General features: G+C 35.1%; 1 long non-coding RNA gene across 3 annotated transcripts in view; it reads left to right on the forward strand.

Annotated features, from left to right (window-relative positions):
* The window catches only part of LOC117180271, a 478,081-nt gene extending 459,103 nt beyond the window's left edge, over nucleotides 1–18,978 (forward strand). For all 3 annotated transcript variants that reach the window (XR_004468020.1, XR_004468022.1, XR_004468021.1), the window contains 2 exons: nucleotides 16,045–16,105; nucleotides 18,855–18,978. This is a non-coding gene — a long non-coding RNA (uncharacterized LOC117180271). The remainder of the gene's footprint in view (nucleotides 1–16,044; nucleotides 16,106–18,854) is intronic.
* Nucleotides 18,979–20,624: the final 1,646 nt, after the last annotated feature.

Raw genomic sequence — 20,624 nt, forward strand, 5'->3', positions numbered from 1 at the left:
ATTAAAAATCTTCTATTAAAAATCTTTCTATTTCAAGAAATTTTACGAGATTGCTAGAGATACCAAAGTATTTAAATATATACTGAGGATGGTCGAAATATTTCAAAACATTTTTATTGATTTTACGAGATTTTCTAAGTCATTTCTGAAGATATCGAGGGGTTTTACAAGATTTCAAATGATTTATACTTTTTTTTTTTAAATTTTAGAGTATTTCTAGAGATTGCATAATATTTTCACGTATTTCAACAAGGTTCTAAGGATTTCAAGTAATTTCATGACACTTACAAAGTTATAAGGCATTTCAAAAACGGATTTCGAAGTTTTTCAAAGTATTTACAAATATTTCAAAAGATGTTATGGAGTTTCAGAGATATGTATAGAATTTCACGGGCTTTTAAAAAGTTGTAAGGTATTTTAGGAAATTATAAAACGTATATATCAAAGGTTTCAATCGAATTGAAAATTTACAATTAAATTTACAGTGATTTCTAATAAAGCAGTGTATTAATCTTATAAGGAATTCATATCGGTATCATTAGGTTATAATTTTTATTTTTTTAATTATTCTGGAAGCAAATATCCATGAAAAAAAGGGTTTTCACAACTTTCGATATTATTACTTCCCACAGAATCAATCAATAGTTTTCAAATTTAGCGAAACAAGGTAAAATATTAAAAAATAATCGAAGGGATTTCTAAGATTTTTGAATATCTCAAATCAAGCTGAAAAAGAAGATAAAGAAAATATATCGATCCTGCATAACTTCTTAAAAATGTATGACATAGAATTTTAAAAAATTCGGAGAAAATGAAAATGTATTGTGATTATATCGCACTGTGACAGACGATTTCTCTCTTGCAAGCAATTAAAAATAGTGAAATTGGCACAATTTTGAGTAAAATCATAGATAAGTATCAATAAGCCTTGTTACTATATACAACCAAACACACACAGTGGGAACACAAGTCCTAAACTTGTCTTATATACGTTTTTCGGCGGACGTCTTAAGGACGTCCTGAGGACATTTTAGAGACATGAGAAGATCCAAAGGATGTCTCAAAGATTCGATTATGCATTCACCTTTAAATGATTGAAAGAATAAAGATTATTTTCATAGATTTTAATGTAGATAAGTAACTTTTCTGTATTTTTTATAAAACTGTAGGTTTAGGAATTATATTAAGAAGAGATATGAAAGGCAAAGAAAAACGTCGCGTGCCTTATCACTTCATGGTGTCACACCCACAACTACTATGCTAAAAAAAACGACCTTCAAAAAATCCTTTTAGCGAAATGTGTATCACAGTTTTTAACATAATTTTCCAACAAAATAAATTCATTTTTAAAATGGGTGTCACTCACGCCCTTAGGATTTTCGACCCTTTAACTGTGCCTTAATTAAGAGCAAAACAGGCTGTCTACAGAGCCATCAAAATATCAATCTATAATATTCCGGATAAAAAGATCAGAAAGGGGAATTTAACACTCGCAATGAAGCATTTATCAGCTGCTACTTTTATTATAAATATAGTGTCGACACTGGTCTCTTCGCGAGTCGTCATCTTTATGCTTTCCTCTTCCTCGAATACAATTTTCATCTCTCGTCCCAAGAAAATATTGCGTCGTATTTACGTTCCCAGAGGAATCGAAGTGTTGTTTAGCAAAAAAGGAAAACTGAGAGGTAAACTTAACGATAAAAGATGAAACTGATGTGGTGGTTTTAGTAAATGTGTGTATACATTCATGTACATAATGTACATATTTAAGGAATTTTAAATTATTCTTATAGAAGGGCTCTTTACACGAAAGAATCATTTTTCCATCTAATCTGTTTCATACATTCTTATTCCGATTTTGAATTGTAGTACAGGTTGGGGAATACTGACAAAAAATTCGCCAAACAAATATTGAAGGCACTTGCCAGAATATTTCTGAAAAGTTCTTAGTTTCTCAGAGTATAGGGAAATTCTAGAATATTTAAAAAACATTGTAAAAAGTTCTAGAATAGTTCAGGTATTCTAACTTCAGAATTTCATAGAATATTTCAGAAGACGTTAAAACTATTATAATGCTCCAATATTCATGCAAGTACCGCTTTATAGTGAAGCAAATGTGTTCGTTCTGATTTTGGAGAAAAAAATTGATTATTTAAACTATAAATAAGGAATTGCCAACTTTCAGGGGAAAAATAGCCGAATGTCCGCTATTCTACGAGTAATTAAAAAACAAAACTCAGGTATGTGGTTTCCATGACACATAAAATATGGCACGCCTTCGGAAGTTTTTTAAAGGTAAGGCCCTTGATTCTGTGCGGGCTCTTCTACTGACTGATAAAGTGGACCGGGTAATGAATACCTTGGAAAGGCATTTCGGCCAACTCCAACATACAATAAAACATTTTATATCCAAAGTGACAAGCAGCCTAGACATAAAAGAGCATCAGCCACAACTATTCATTGAATTCGTGGATACAGTTACCAATTTTGTTTAAACGGTGGAAGAATTGGATCAACCGGAATATCTGAACAACCCAATGTTAATGGATCAGTTTATGAGTAAGCTTCCTTTATCTAAGAATCTACAATGGGCAACGTTTATCCAAGGTGGTTGTGAGTCATCGGATCTCAAGGAATTCACAAGTTGGCTTGAGGATCAAGCCACCATGCTTATCATGATCTGTAATCCGATAGCTGTCAAACCGGACAAAGCTATGATAGGTGCGATAGGAGAGCCTAGAAGCCAAATTATATGTATATATTGTGAGACGGAACACTCAGTATCGCAATGTGAGCGACTGAAGGCTCTTAGTGTGAACGACAGATGGAAGTGGGTCGCGGACAAGAAACTATGCTTCTATTGTCTGAAATCGAGACACCCCAGCAAGGATTGTAGGAGAAAGCGTTGCGGAAAAAATAGTTGCAGCAAACGTCATTACCCATTGCTTCACAGCGATCAGAAGAAGGCGGAGGAGTCAACATCGAAGACGGGAACCCAACCAGCGCCGAAAACCAGAGTCGAAACACTACACAAGAGTAAAACCGAAGAATTCGCTAAAATAAATATGATTCATAATCGCAGGAGGCACGTGTTTCGAAGGCACGTGTTTCGATCAGAAGAAGGCGGAGGAGTCAACATCGAAGACGGGAACGCAACCAGCGCTGAAAACCGGAGTCGAAACACTACACAAGAGTAAACCCGAAGAAGTCGCTAAAATAAATATGATTCATAAACGCAGTAGGCACGTGGTCGGAGTTCTGTTTCGATTTCGTGAGTAAGCGATAGCCATGTGTGGAGATATAAAAGAAATGTTTCACCAGGTTATTATTTGAGCTGAAGATCGATCCAGTCAGAGAATTTTAGGTCGAGATCAAAAGACAGGTGATCTAATTACTTTTGAAATGCAGGTCATGATTTTTGGATCGGTATCATTACCATATGTAGCTCAGGTGATTAGAAATAGAAACAGAAATTCCAAGGAATTAATAACCACGTTGCCTCCAGATGCGTTAGTGCAAAGCGGAAGCAAACTTTCACTGGGCACGGAGAGCTTTAAGCGAGTTTTCGGAGTAAAATGGTCCCCTTACAGCGATCACCTCACCTTCACATCTGAGTTTCCGCAAGTGGATCAGAAGATCGTCGATGGAGAAAAGCAGCCAACAAACCGGGAGGTATTAAAACTGGTCATGCCCGTTTCTGATCCTCTAGGCCTACTCTCAGTGATGACGATACGGACCAAGATCCTCATGCAAGATATTTAGTGGTCAGGACTCGGATGGGATCAACCGTTTTCAGAAGATTTGACAAGTAAGTGGAAGCCCTGGTTGCAAGACCTGAGAAGTGTCACGGAATTACGGATCCTGCGATTATATGCTCTAGGGATCAGACAAGTTAAGGACATCCAGCTACATATCTTCTTTGACGCGAGTCAGCAAGTCTGCGCGGCAGTCGCATACCTTCGACTGGAGGGGGAGAGCGGTATCAGGTCTACCATGCTAACTTCGAAAAGAAAGAGAGTTTTTTTGACTGATTCTGAAACAGTTATGAATTGGATTCACTCAGTAACGAGAAGATACCTAAGTGTTTCTGAAGCTAACAGAGTCACGGAGGTTCTCGGCAGTACTGGAATGGATGAATGGAGATGGATATCTACCAAGGACAACGTGGCTGACGAAGCCATATGAGACACAGAGCATCTTGAAATTAATTCTACTAGCAGATAGTTCCCATGTCCAGAATTTCTTATCCAAGGTGAAGCAGACTGGCCTCAGGACAGATGGCAGGCGCCAGAGACGAAAGGGGAATGCTTCCTACACATTTAGAATCAGGAAAAGCTCGAATATTGAGTTAATCATCACATGGTTAGTGCCTGGGAAAGGCTCGTCTGGTCAGTGAAGATCGCTCTAGCAGCTATCATGAAAGAGCAAGCAGCAAAGTAGGAGGTTCTTCAAACTATCTTTGCTGAAGCAGAATGTTCCGTAAACTGTCGGTCATTTACCTGCATTTCAGTTGACTCGAATGCACCGGAATGTCTGACACCTATGCATTTTTTGCGTCTCAACCTCACCACCATGGACGAACATCATGTATCACCTGAAATTCTATTAAAGGGAGACTGCTATATGCGAAGACAGTGGCGGATGAGCCAATATTTCGCTGTCCAGTTCCGGCAACGCTGCGCTAAAGAATACTTACCTACCCTCAATCGACGAACCAAATGACATCAAGGTCAATGTGATCTGAAAGTTGGCGATCTCGTGTTTATCGGAGATCACAAATCACCTAAGAACCAGTGGACAAGAGGACGAGTTCAAGAGCTATTTCCGGGAACGGACGGACGAGTCCGAGTGGCAGAGGTCGCGAGCGCGACCGGAACTTGTTGCTGACCAGTGACGAAATTGCGCGTTCTTGATGTTCAATAGTGCTTTAGATGTGACTTCTAAATTTATAAAACTTTATTGTCTTGTTTATACCAAACCCTTTGAAACTTTGTGATTCTCTACAGCTTTCCGAATCTATTAGCGCCTTAGACCTTGGGCAAATGCAATTTATCTTCAAAAACTTTTTTTAAATGTTATAAACTTCTCAGTATTCTTATACCGGGAATCCAAAATGTGACGTCAGGCGAAGGAGTGTCCTGCGACCTCCACCATTATAGCTGCAACATTCACACAGAGAAGTAATCTCTCACCCGCTAACTCTCATATACATATGCTGGATAAATCTTGCATGCGCTTGAAATAAATTATTGTTTAAACTTACTTCTTCGATTGATTAATCCTTCATTGTCACAATATCATAGACAATACACACTGGAAGATCCCCACTTCACCAAGAACCAAAAAGGCCAGAATGAGCAAATCACCATTTAAAGCAATGATAATTGTTTTTTCGATATTCGTGGGATTGTGTACCGTCAGTGGGTTACTGAAGATCAAACTATTGATCAAAATTACTACCTTCACATTCTTGCTCAACTGCGTAAAAGAGTAAGGAAGAGGCAACCTTAATTGTGAAATTACAAGCCATGGATTTTCCACTAAGGCCATGCGCCGGCTTATTGCGCATTATCTGTCAAGAGGTTTCCATCCAAGTGCTGCATCTCAGTTTTAGACTATCCGCCTTTTATGCCGGATCTTGAGCCGTACGACTTCTATCTATTTCCTAAGATGAAATTTGCATTAGAAAGGACAAGGTTTGAGTCCGTTGAAGCTGTGACACATTAATCGACACGCGTCCTGAAGGAGCTGATAGAAGAAGCCTTGCACCATTGTTTGGAACAATAGAAGATGCGAACAGAGCGTTTAGGGATAGAGGAGGGTTGTTAAAGGTGATATGGTGAGTTATATAGAAGGTGACAATAAATAATTATATATTAAATCAAAGTAAAATTTTTTCACCACAAAGTCTTGTTATTTAATAACAACACCTGGCATATGCTGTACCCAAAATGATCCTGTTGCAGAGACATACGAAATTTAGTATCACGCGAACAACTTAACGGCGTTCTTTCAAATTCTTCATCTTGTCACAGTCTCCTTGTCTGTGGGTCATCAAAGACTCCTTTATTAATTTTAGCTTAAGCAAGTTTTGAAAACTTCTCAAAGATGCACATAAAGGCATCACTTCCTTCTGGTAAGTTCTTCATTGCTTTTATTAATTGTTTAACTAAACCTAGCTTAATGTGTAGAGGTGGAAGGATGACTTTATGTACAAGGATAAGACATTCCTGTATCATATTCATAGTACTTGGTGTTAAATTTTGGTTAAGTGCCCAGTCTTTTTTCACATAATGTTGCTTTTGGTCAAAAATAAAACATGGATGTTTTGTGAATCCGCTTTGTTGGCCCAATAAGATAGTCGTTATAATTTAATTTCTGGAGCAGTAAATGAAGATTATGATATTCTTCTTTTAACAAGACAGAATGACCGACTGGTATAGGAACATATAATGTATATAATGTAATTCCTAACGGTTGAGTCGCGACCATGTTTGGTTCTTGGCATGTTTTCCGATTGATCTCGCTTTATTCTTGCTATAACTTGCTCATTAGGCTAATTTAAACTTAGTATTTTACCTCAGTTATAGTATTTATGTTTGCAGTGTGGTGCATATATTGAATTTTGTAATTTCTGGGCTCCTTTGTGCTTAGAGGACTGTTTTCTAGTTTCGACTTTCAACAGCTTTTGTGAATCTTATTAATATACATACATCAAACGATAGGTGCTTGTCCTGAGTGCAATAAAACAATCTCTAGAGGATCGCCGGGCGCTGTTTCCTGGAAAAATGCGGTTTCTTAAGCCACTTGACCTCTCTCAATGTCGTATTGTCAAAAAAGAGATTTGATTATCTGAAAAGGGGTTTAATTAATTTCATTTGCGTAAACTGCAAATTACAGAATACTAGTGACACCTCTTTATGTGTCAATCAAAGCTTCTTGCCAATTTCCAGCACAGATGTCGACTTTTCCGGCAAGGATCAGGTGGCTAATCCTTCATTTACAACACTTTCTCTTGTCCCCGTCACTGTTGAGGCCCTGCCGCCTGGATACATTGTGGCGCAGGAACAATTGAGAAACCTCTTCAAGGAATTTGAAACCAAACAGCATGAGTGGATTTCCAAGATTAACACTACGGTCCAGGAAATAAAGTCAGTTGTTTCTGAGAATGCTCAGAAAATAGATCTGCTCGAAAATTTAGCTATTAGTAATATGGAAGACATCTCCAAGATTAAAACGAAGACGAACTTGCTAAAATTAAAGGTCGCCTCTCTTAAAGCTTCCCTCAATTACCGGCAGCAAGCTACGTTGCAATCCACCCTTGAGATTCACAGGTTACCCTTTAAGGGTACAACCTATTTTGAACGCTAAAATAGCCTATTTTTGCGAATTTTTTCAAAGAATAATATGAAATATATTGGTTTAATATAGACGGGAGGCATAGTATTTCAACAACGGCCAATCCGAAACAAGAAAAATCAAAATGTTTTAGTTTCAGTATGTGAGTAGCTGGTAGATGAACTACGAATACTGATTTTTATCAATAAATAACAAAATGGCGGTCACGGTACAATTTTTGTTTAAAAACTCTTTTTTGTGCACTGATCTTAGTGAAAAAATAGTTAAAACTCAAAATCATAACTCGCATGTAGTCCATTTTCCGTCTTTCTAAAAGACGGAGTTGCTTTGTGAAAAACGCGTTTAAAGTTTTTTTTTGAAAAATCATGAAAAAATCTTACCTAAACTTAATCAACGATGCCTGGACCGCATATACTGCCTTCTGCTTGTTCCTGTACTTCAATTTCTTCTAATCTTGCGTGTTTTTGTTTCGTTCTCGCCTCTTTGGAAGATTGCAAGCTGCGGCGGTTGGCATCTTTAATGCGTAACTTATTGCGCTGCTTAGCAAATTCAATGGCAATCGGGCTGAGTTTGATACCTAATATCTTCATTATCTTCAAAACTGTCTTATAGCCTTCACAGTAGATGGAAGCTGAAGTTTTGCATGCGATCTTGACAATTTATTTGCGATTAAACATGTGCTTGGGCGCCATATCCCATACACACTTGTTAAAATATTCATTCTTATTTTGTGTATGGCCCCCAAGCACCATTCGAGCAGTTCCGTTTTCGTTAAATCCTCGTGAATCTCTTGAACATCAGCAGAAAAAGCAGATGGATGTTTATACTCTTTCTTAGCAGCCTAAGCAATGACATACTTATATCAAATAGGCAAGCAATGCAAGTATTGAGGCTTGGCACCCAGGTAGTAATATTCAGATTGCAGAAAAATATAGATACACGATTTGGATCTTCACAAAATTATAGAATGATATTTTCAGATATATATACTTTCGAAAAATGTAAATAAAAAAAATTCGATTTTTCAAAAGTTTCAAAGTAGGTTGTACCCTTAAGTAGAATGAGGATCTTCCATCAATACTGGAATCGGTTGCCAAGGCACTTAATGCTCTCTTTGTTAAAAATGACATTCTGAATGTTTATCGCATTTGTGAATCACCAACATCTAATCCACTGCTTGCACATATCATAGTTGCCAAATTCAGCAAACAGTTATGAAGGGATAAGACCATCGAACAGAGGAAAAAAGTACGAGACTTCTCTACGACCAATCTTGGCTGGCCAGATAATAAGAAAAGTCTAATTTTTATTCGTAAATCTTTGACGCTTTTTAACCGAAGGATCTATCCCTCTGCATTGGAGTTAAAAAGACTCTCACTGCTTCAACACATAGAACGATTCCAATAGCAATTACGCTCCCTGCGGAATGGTTACGCACACAATGGTGTAATATCATTACTGTTTGGCTATTTGAAGTTCGTTGATCAATATATGTTCAATATTTTTAAGTTTTTCACACCTTGTAAATATGTATGTTCAAATAGCAAACTTGATCTCATATTTGAACTCGTAGTAGCTTGAAGTCTTTTTCCTAGCTTGCTTGAGAACAATGGTATATTATTAGGCTTAATTGATTTAGGGATGGTTTATTATCCCTTTAGCATCTTTATTACTAGTATTCATTACCAATTTTAACATTTGAATGGTAATCTCTTAGTGTGGACGAGAGAAGGGGTGGTGGAGTTTGTATTTTTTTTCATGATAGTCTGAGTGGGACTGTGGTTAGTGCAAGTGCAATGGGTACTTATCCCAAATCGAATTTATCTTTGTTGAAGTGAAATCAAGTACTGATAGTGCTTTAGTGGGAGGAGTTTATAAACTACCCAATGCCTCCTATGACACTGAGCTTGAACCGGTGATTTTTTCACTTATTCCTACGTTTAATAGCATTATCCTTATCGGAGATTTTAACATTACCTTAAATCTCACTTCCAATTATTCGAAATATCTAAGATTGTTAGTGTACTCATCAGGGCTCTCCATTGTAACTCATGATTCTACCCACCATACTGATCGCTCTAGTACTCGTCTTGACTTAATGATTATAGATGATATTGATATGGTTGTCTTCTACGAACAACATGCTATTCCTTTTCTATCTAACCACAACTTGGTTAACATAACCTTCAAATCTTCCTGTAGAACAAATACAAAAACAATCCAAAGACTGGTGCAAATTCTCTCTAAAACTGACAAACATTCATTCCACGAACATCTAATGATGTGTGATTGGGAAAAAATACTACTAGATACAGATATAAATAATAAAATCAACGCTCTGATAAACTACCTAGCCACCGCATTCAACAAATTTTCTTCACATCACGTTTTTAAAAACTTCAATGAAGCTGCCCCCTGGATCACATCCAAAATAAAAAATCTGATGAGGGAACGTGATGGAAAGCGCTGACTCGCAAAAAGGACAAAAAGCAGTACAATACTAGCTCATTTTAATATTTTTCCTTAGACGTTTACACCTAATCCCACCCAAGCACAAATCTATTGGTAGTAACTGATGGTATATCAATCAAAATGATTAAAATTGACCTTCCAATTATCTTTCATATTCTATTGCATATTTATAATGCTTCACTTCAGGTCGGCTTCTTCACAAATATCTGTAAAAAGGCTGTTATTTGCCCAGTTTTCAAAATTTCAAAACCTAATTCTTCAAAAGACTTGCGGCCAATTTCTAGTTCATGTGCACTGTCTAAACCACATAAAAAAATGTTCACACGCAACTTTTAAAATTTCTAGAAAATTCTAAGGCCATTGACCCGATGCAATCAGGTTTTCGGGCGAAGCATATCACTCTTACCGCTTCACTTGAAGTATCAACGAATCTCAAACTAGCAATGGATAACAGGGAGATCATGATTGATGTCTTGTTTCATTTTTCAAAGACTTTTGACATGGTTAACCATAAGTTACTCCTACAAAGTTTAAAATCTTTTAACATGACAAACTCTGTAATCAAATGGTTTACATCATATTTTCATAATCGGCCTTACAGAATTATTAATAGTAGCGGTGGGCTTACTGAATGGTCGGGGGTTAAGTGTTTTTTTTTGTTTGTTCACCTCTGACCTTAAAAGTGAACTTCAGCATTGCAGCTACCACAAATGTGTTGATGCTTTCAAAATTTACTCATCCGGAACTATTTCCTAACTAAGTAGATTACTTGTTTTAGTCCAGGAGAATATCGATCACGTTATACTCTAGCCCTGGAAAAATGGACTAGCTCTTAAGCCGAACAAAACACAGGCAATTGTTGTTGGACTCACTTGTTCTTCGTCGCTTGTAACTCTGGCATCATTTCCGCCCCTTCATATCGAGAATTTCACTATACCTTTTTCCGGATTGGTTAAAGATCTAGGATATTTCCTTAACCGTACCTTCTCCTGGAAGGAACATATACAAAGTATCTCGAGGAAAACATACATAATTCCACATCAACTATATATTAATAGGGACTCTTTACATATCTCCACTCGGATACTACTGGTTAAGGGTTTAATCTTGCCTCATTTTGACTACGGTTGTTAAGTATATGATAATTTGACCGACGATTCAAATTTAAAGCTCAAGCGTGCCTCAACTGTTTGTGTCCGTTTTATTTACAATTTGCCTAAATACGAACACATAACTCCACACAGACTTAAGGCTGGTCTGCTTAATGTTGCCAAGAGAAGACAATTCTTTATGGGTAATTTACTCTACACTCTTTTTTAAACAAAGCTCCTAAATATCTATTTAACCTTTTTCAATATGTAGACAGAAAACTTCCTGCACAGTCTAAGCTTCGTGAAAGGCATAAAATCCCTAAAATTCCTTTCCACAGAACGTGTCAGGTTCAACGATCATTTATAATAAGAGGTGGCCGGTTATGGAATAAAGTAGCGTACGATATTAGAAATCCACCTTCCCTTTATCATTTAAATACTCTTTTTTCGAATATTTGTAAAATACTTCGAACCCAACTTCTAAGACTATCAAATTCATTAAAAAAGGTCATAAATCAATGCAATGACTAACTTATAAGAATTTTCAGTGGGTTAGCGTATCGACAAAAACTTTCAATAATGTTATAAACAAGTTAAATGACAAAAGTATTTTTTTCGTGATTTGCAATGATTAGCTCATTTCAACCCGTAGCTTTTGTATAAAGCATCACAGATAATGATGTGCGCTCACAATAAATTCAGAAGAGCTAATTATTGCCAATTATATCATATTTTTCATACGCTTCAAAAAATGTTAATTTTTTCAACATTTTTTATAAACGAATTTACATTTTAACCATTTTTATGAATAGAATTGATTTTTTGCATAATCAACTTGAAATATCTTGCCAAAGACACCTTGCTGTTCTATTTTTTATACTGATCAAAAAGTGTTAATTATTAAAACAATTTTTATAAACAAATGCACATTTTGACAATTTTCTAATTAAAAAGTTTGACTTTTTTGCGGAATTAATAAATTTATTAGTGGCAGCAAATGGTAATTATTTAAACGATTTTTATGAACAAGTTTACATTTCGACGATTCTTCCATGAATAGGCTTAATTTTGGTGCAGAATCAATTCGAAATGCCTTGCAAAAGAATCTTTGCTGTCCTATTTTTCATAGTGACCTAATATTCACTACGAGGAGGTTGCTCAATTGGACTTTAAATATCATATTTCCTTGAAAAGAGGCATTTTTAGGTAGGCATTCGTGCCTCAGTAAGTAAGAATCGAGCTCAATCCTTGGAGATTGTAATACTCTCAGCCATTTTTGATTCATGTGGTCCTGAAAAGGTCTTTTTTGGATAGGCATTCATGCTTTAGTGAGTAAGAATCAAGCTCCCTCCTTGGAGATTGTCATACTTTCACCCATTTTCTACTTACGAGGCTCTGAAAAGTGCCGTTTTTAGATAGGCATTCGTGCTTCAGTAAGTAAGAATCCAGCTCACTCCTGGGATATTTTCATACGCTCAGCTATTGTTGACAGATGTTTCGTCTTCCTAGATTCTACTTTTCTATAACTACTTATGAAAGGGTCCGAAGGGAGCAGAAGATGATGAAGAACATCTCCGTTAGACAATTGTCTATCAGACATTCTGCTGTTATTTACTCTAACTTTTCTAAAAATCGGATTGTTTCCCTCTTGCGACTTTTCTGAATACTAACCAATTGGTAGCTCAAAAGATCGAATTATATCACTTCCGTGAATTAGCAGCTTATGTACTGATGGTGGCATTTCATACCATGGATAAGGATTTATATAAAGCTCAGCTGTTTCAAATAGTAAGCTTTGAATTTCGCACAATTAGCTATTCTTCCGCACGTTATACATAGTAATATATCGTTGAATCTGGTGATCAGCTCTTGATCCAAACCTCATCTAACTCCTCATCCACAAATATTGCAGCGAGAATGTACTTTTTGTACAGTAAGAATATTATACACCTTTCCATCAATCATCGTATACTTCAAGTCAAAGCTGATGTCAAAACTCATTTCACTGACATCAATGGAATAGGCATGAACTTTTTCCAGCAGCTTTATGTGATAGCTGTACTCTTTCTTTACAAAAGAATCAGTTTCTTCAAGGAAATTAAATTAAATTTTCTTACATAAATTGACAGATGAAGGTGTTCTGTTTGTCCAAATAATATCGCCATCTACTTTTAATTGAAGGGGGACGAAGGAAATTCAAAACAAAGATTGCTCCGTGAAAAGATACTTGTCATTGCTTATTTTCTCTTCACTCTCTGAAACATTGTCATCAAATTGATTGTTCGCATCCATATGATCACTCGTTTTCGACAATTTTTGCCTCGTCATCTGATACGTAGAAGCAGCGTCTATACCCCACTTTCGAAAGAGCACTAGCTTTTTACCAAAAAGAATAGCCAGATCATCTTTTTGCATTTACAACAAGATTTGCTTAAATGTATGACCCAATAGACTTATGAAATGGACACTTGCACCTAAATTCGATGTTTCTATACGCTCACCGTTTCCTGAACAGCATGCTTTTTGCGCTTTAGAGATCTTCAAATACGAAATCTTTGATTGGCTCAACACATTCCCAACTTGAGACTTCACGTACAGTATATGCCGACACATGCGGAGTTTTGATTTTGTACCAAGCAGCGAGCTCGGCCCCTTTTGCCAGACAAAAGATTCGCAAAGTACTTTACTTTTATTCTTACCTTGTATTTCGTGACGTATTCGCCTTTTCTTACCAATTTCACGTACCACAAAGTACTTTCCATACATATGTATGTTGCATTTGGTCAATTTTCTCAATATTTGAAATTTTAAACATTCTATTTTCATTGTAAATAGAGTGAAACTCTTCTACAGTGCCGATTTTGAGGATGACGATGGGTGGGAAGTAACTCATTATAGCCTGCTCCGGATGTAAAAAGTCAGGGTCGTGTAAACCGCTCCTGGTAGATTTCACTACATTGTAAGAAATATTTTTTCTAATACGGAGACAAGGGTCAACTGAATATTCAACGGAAATGAGGAAGAAGGTTTATAGATACGCGTTAAATAAATGTTTTACCTGCTTACGTACTTTAAACTTTTTCGGACCGCTGAGCATTACGTTTAAAAGAAGAGTATATTCGAGTTGTCTCGAATAATCGGTCCAAATACTAGATCGTTCACAAGATTTAAACACTCGAAGACAGCATTAGCCAAAAACAAATGATTTTTGCAAATACACTGCACGTCAACACTTCAAGCGGAGAAGCACGCACTTTTGCCTATTGTGCAGTTTCACAGCCAGTCATACATATAAGTTATTTAACAAAAAATAACTTCCGTTTATAAATATAAGACTCACAAAAAACACAGTATTTACTAATCCCAAGTCAAGAGTTTACAGTTTGAAATTCAAAATACTACAGTAAGGCTTCGATGTCTGAACTTGATCGGACCTCTCGTTCTACTCTCTCTCTCTCTCTCTCTGTCTATACAATACTTCTAATTTTTCTTTGTCGAGTAGTAGAGCCTACTGTTAGCTACGACAAAGCCACCAATTTGGAACTATTCAGGAAGAATTTTAATTAAATATTAGAAAGAAATCTTATAGTAAATAATTAATTTTATACCGTATTTTAATCTATATTTAATCTTCCATTAAAATTTGATTAAAACACTGCTATTTTTCATAAAAATTACTCCAATAACTTCGCGATATATATTCGCGGGTCAGATTGCGCTGTTGACAATGATAAGCTTATTTCAACATGGCACGAAATAATCCGATTAGCTCCATCGGTTTTAGTAGGCATCGGAGCCCCACTGCTGCTCTGCTTGAGTTCATGTTGTGTTGATTCGCATGTATCTCCCGCTTTGAGTGGACTGTCGGAAAGCCATGACGAATTTACACAAGTAGGCCGTTAGGGTAGAGTACCTTACCGCAACGCTCCTGCTTGGCCATGCGTGAGTGGCACCTGTTACTCCTATCCGCGGCGCGGCGTCCATTCTCGGAAGGGCTATGAAAAGGAGGACTTTTAAAGGGTTTCGCGGTAATTAAAAATTATAATTTTAACCTTGATAGTCAGACGAAGCTTACTCTCATGATTCCACTGAAATGAAAACCACATTTTTCAAAAAAATTTCGCTTAACTATGTTTTTCTGTTGTGGGGCAGAATATTCCAGAATATTATGCATATTGAGAACGTTCAAAATCATTCTGGAATATTTTTGATACTTTAAAAATAATATAGAATAAACTGAAGCATTTTCGAAGATTACAAAATATCTGTGTAGTATCATCTTATGCTTCTTATAATTTATCCTTATGAGTATTTGATCTATCAGATGCAAAGACAGACTTAAAGTGCCATGAAATGTGGTCACTAGGGTGGTTCCAAAACTTGACTTTAAAATAGAGGGTACTCCACGCTGTCATTTTGTCAAGTTTCCAGAAAATAAATCCCTACAAATTTGAGCCAAATATTTTAATATTAAGACGTACCACAGACGCCCAAAAAATCCATAACGAATAATATGAAAAAATTTTGTGTTAGATAAAAATAAGTTATGGCAAAAAAGGGAAAAATTGAGCTCACATGTATTGATTTCACGCATCATTGGCAATTTCAGTATTCCGGGGCATTTTTTGGGCTTAATTTAAAATGCTGGTTTAATACAAATCAAGTAAAACAAGATAAAGTAAATGGGAAAGATAGAAATCAATGTAATTAATTGTGGAATAGTTGAGTTAGTCCAGTCGTTATTTTCTTAACATCAGGATCTGATCGTAATAACTCGAAGAACTGATCCTAGTAAGAATTTTGTCTCCGACGAGGTGCATTTATCGGCGTAATTTACGGTTGGCAGGAATGCGTATCGACTCGAGTGTCCTCAGGCGTGCAAAATAAATCGTTGGATTACGTTTTATCACTGTATCAAGTAAGGACATCGCATGGGCAACTTAGTCTCTGAGATGTAACAGAGTGGCAATCGGCAAAAGCTGCCGTAGAGTCAATAGCGATCTAATTAACTTCAGTTATTAAAAATCTCAAGGTGAAACTGAAGTCTAGACTGATAAACATTGAAATCAGGAAAAAAATCTTTAATTCTATCTATTGAAATAATGTATACTTAATTTTCCAGATCTTGCATGACAATATCAGTTAAAGATTCAGATACTGGAGACCGGATCACGTTTTTAAAGGTATGCTTGTAGTGAATGTAATTAAATTTAAAAGAAGTTGAATCCATTAACAATTTAATTTAATTTTTTAATTTGTCAATAGGAATTTTTATATTATTTTTAATTATATACTATGTTTTCGAAACAATTTTAATGTAGCATTTGTGAAAAGAGAACAGACATCCTAGGATAAAGAACATAGTCATCTGGAATCTTCATTTTATTATGATTTCTTTGAATGCAATTAAATTATTAAATAAGATTTATATATAGAAGGAGGATTAAAAATAACTTTTATGAGAACGGATGAGATGAAAAATCCGTCATTTTATTGACGTATGGGAATGTGATTGTATCAAGATGATGACAAAAAGGTCTATGACTGCCGCCACCGCATTCATTTTATTATGTTAATTAAGACTTTTGCCACTTTTTACGAAAAATTTTAAGATAAAGTGAAGTTTACGAATCTGAAAATATTTCTTTATCAGATTAAATAATCTACAAGAATTAGGTAATCTTAATATTAACAGTAGTAGGCGCAGAAAGGCTAGGTAAAGTAAAAATTAAATGAGCACAGATTTGATCATCTGTGCTCATTTCTGATCACCTGTGATCATTTGTGCTCAGCAAATAATTACTATTTTAAGTTTCTTGTTTTTCCATTTAATGGTAAGCAGTTAACCAAGTTAATTTGCACTATTTCTTACCTGTTTGCGTATAAAGTTGATATTAAGATTATACAATTCATTTATTTTAATTAATCTGTTAAGAGAATCTGTGCAGGTTCCAAAACATATATTTTATCTGGAGAAAAAATTCATTATTACAAAAATTTTTTTGATCACCATAATATTGTGTTAAGTATTGTAATTTTGAAACCTTTCAACTTTAAGGTTTTTACGCATCGCACGTCAAAATTTTAAAAGTCTAGACATTTCAAATTTTAAATAAGCAATGTTTAATTTCAGAAACATTCTGAAAATGGTAAGTATGCAGAGTGAATTAATAAGATTATAAAGCTTAAAGTGTAGAGCTTAAACTTTGAAGATTTTAAAATGTGTAACACTGAGTTCATAAACCACCTAAGACTTGAAGCGTTAAAGTTACAAAGTTTAATTATAGTATAATTTTAAAGCTTTTACATCGCAGAGTATTTTCAAGAAAATTGGCAATCGCACCAAAAACATAAACTTTGAGAATGTATTAAAAAAAGGGAATCTTGATGAGATTTTCTCTTTTGTGTTAATAATAATAATAATAATAATAATAATAATAAAACTAATATTTCCAAAGGATAGAGCCTCGGTGGCTCAGTTGGTTAGACACTTGGACTTCACCTCAGAGGTCCGGGGTTCGATCCCTGAGCCGGTACCTCTGGAAATTTTTCAATGTACCTTTACCGAGGTTCTGATGGTTCGGAAACCACCTTAAGCTGTAGGTCCCCCCATCGTGTACTTGACTGCAACCCAGTCCGTCAATCATGGGGTAAAAACCAGGCTTTGTCCAATATGTCTGGGCAGACTGCTCTCATCAGATCACTTGATTGCATTATAAAAATGCGTCTGTGACTGATGATATATACCGGGAGAGCCCCGTGCAAAATGATCAAATAAAAATCCAACTCTAACCAAAAATGCCTTCGACATATTGGGCAGTATAAGCCTGTGACAACATTTCGCCACAGAAATGTTTTTTCCAAAGGATAATTTTTGTTCCTTTGTAATGCATTGACAAATTTTTTGTATTTTTTTCAATTGCATACATTTAAAAAGTCAGATATCTCTTACAATTCCGTGGAAAGCTTTAATTTCACAAACCACGATAAGTGTACTGATAACTTTTCATTTGGAAAAATTTTTAGCATTTCACATGTTTTTGGTAAAATTTTATTTCTTTGTAAATAGAAATTTTTTATAAATAGATCAAAAATAGCGATTTTATGCGTCGGAGTAAATAATTAATTATAAATATAGTTAGATCTTAATATGACATATTTCAGACCAGATAAAATACCAAAATGATGTTGAAAAGATTTTTTATTCAATTTTCATTGTCGACGTTTCGAGATTCAAATGCTCTCCTCACCAGGAAAAACATAAATCCAGTGTCAAAAAATAAGTCCTCATGTTTATAAAAGCAGAAGTTGATGTTTTTGATTATTAAATTATGTCCTAACAAATTTAATTTAATTTAGAATTTGTTCTGCAAAAATATAAATACTGTAAAATTAGAGCAAAGTTAAAAATATTAAATACAAAATGAATCATATACAAAAATAAGAAGTAAAATAAAAAGTTAAAATTGCTTAAAAGATCTATATAATCTGTATCATTTTAACTTTAAGTTGTCTCAGAAATATGCTGTGGAACTTTCAGAGCCGCACCTGCATTCTTTAACCCACCCCTAAAAGGCGCCCCGCGTGTCTGGCGCTAGCCTGCCGATGCTGCCTTTTTTCAACATGTAAATCTTTAAACGCGTTTTTCTCGGTTTCATATTTTTCAAAACTGCCCGCAAGATAACTCAAAATGTATTTGACCGATTGAGTTCTTCTTGCATACACATATAGTTGACATGATTGTCTTCCGTGTGAACCTCTCTGAACTGGAATAAACATTTTTTAAACAATTTCATGCAGATTTTTGGGTGAAAATCAACCTTTTTTCAAACGGACGCTATTTTGTCAAAAATATTTATTTCTTATTTTTGAAGGTTTACATAGATGCTATGAGTATCAAATTCAAGAAACTTTTTTGTTTTTTCTTTTCAGACGAATCTAGAAGAAGAAGCTAGAGTGCAGGCAGTTTTGCATCTCCCGGCTGAACCTGTTTTACATCTGGCCTTAGAGTAAATAATTTAATGCTTCTTTATGGCTGAAAAAATTTATTTTTTAGTTTAAAAGTGCCTTAATAAACCATAAAAGTTTTGGATATATTCGTTATATTCTTCATCCCCAACAAAATTCTAAAACATATGGCTTATTTTTAAGGTGTTACATGGGTCGCCCCCCTTAAGTCTCAATTAATTTATGTTCTTACCTGTCTTACACAAATTTAGGCTTTAATGTAAAGAAGAACGTGCGGTCTGTCTCCTTTTTCAAGTTTAATTTTAAAAAGTGTGGTTAACAATTTTGAAATTTAATTCAATTATTCATGATCTTTATTTTAAATATGATAACATTTTTAATTTCAGCAACACAGGTGAAAGTTTTCACAATTTTAACTTGTAATTTTACTTCTGATTTTCGTATATGATTCACCTGGTAATTAATATTTTAAGCTTTGCTATAATTTTACAGTGTTCATATTTTTAACAGAACAAATTCTAGATGAAATTAAAATTTTAAGGACATGAGTTAATAATCAAAAACATTGACTTCTGCTTTTATAAACATGAGGATCTATTTTTTGAGACTGGATTTATGTTTTTTCTGACGAGGAGAGTATTTGACTCTCGAAACGCCGACAATAAAAATCAGAGACCATAATCTCCGATTATATTTGCGGTATTTTTATTTATAAATTTAGTTGGGGAAATAAAAAAGCTTTGGGAATGTAAAAACACACATAAGTAACATCGAAAATGAATTCAGTTATGAACAATGGTACAAGTATTAAAATAATTTATGTTTTTTCAACAAAAAAAATATTTTTAAATTAATAGTTAAAGACATAAAATGAATTTTAAAGTGATGAAAACCGTCTATTGCTAATTCAGTCATTTATTTAATTTATAATTAAAAACGTCACTCAGCTAACCTAGCTGGAAGTATTACAAAAAAAATCTAAAATATAACCGACAGCTGTGCATGGCCGTTTGATAATTTCGGTGAACCATTCTATAAAAAATATTTGCTACGCTCATAATAATATATGTAATAAGATTTCTGATTTTAGAAAAATTACAAATTATTATTGAATATTCTATGTGATTGAACAAGATTTAAACTACATTCAAAAATATTTTAAGATATTATAAAACATTTTTAAAAATCAATATATTTATATATATATTTTATATATATATATAATTAAAAATTTGTCATAAGGACAACCGCAGGATTTCGCCGGGAACGGGTGCTAATCTGAAAAATTGCACCCGTTTCCAGCGAAATCGCGGTAAAATTTCAGCCATAACCACGTCTCACAACCGTGAGATAGGTGGTTACAGTCTGTAAAGGAATCAATACGACGATCCAGCAAAAGCCTCGTGGACCCTAAGAACACGGAGCGACCCAAGGACAACCGCCTTCTGCATTTTTCCCGCAAGTGTTCTAGCATATTGTTGACACGCAGGGATGCTTTTTAGGCTATTAGCAAGTGAGAGCTTGGCACCTCCAAGAGCGCCGATGATAAGGACGATCAGTTTAACAGAATATTCCGGGTAAAATCGCTGCAACTCCCTTATAAGGTTTCGATACCTCTCTTTCTTTTCATTTTCCTCGGCTATGATGTTTTTGTCAGCTGGTGCCGAAAATTCGATAACGAACATGGTTCGCTTCTCGAAGTCAAGAAGAACCATGTCAGGCCTCGAGTGAGCA

Source organism: Belonocnema kinseyi, chromosome 9 (genome assembly GCF_010883055.1).
Source record: "Belonocnema kinseyi isolate 2016_QV_RU_SX_M_011 chromosome 9, B_treatae_v1, whole genome shotgun sequence".
In the NCBI taxonomy this organism is placed as follows: domain Eukaryota; kingdom Metazoa; phylum Arthropoda; class Insecta; order Hymenoptera; family Cynipidae; genus Belonocnema; species Belonocnema kinseyi.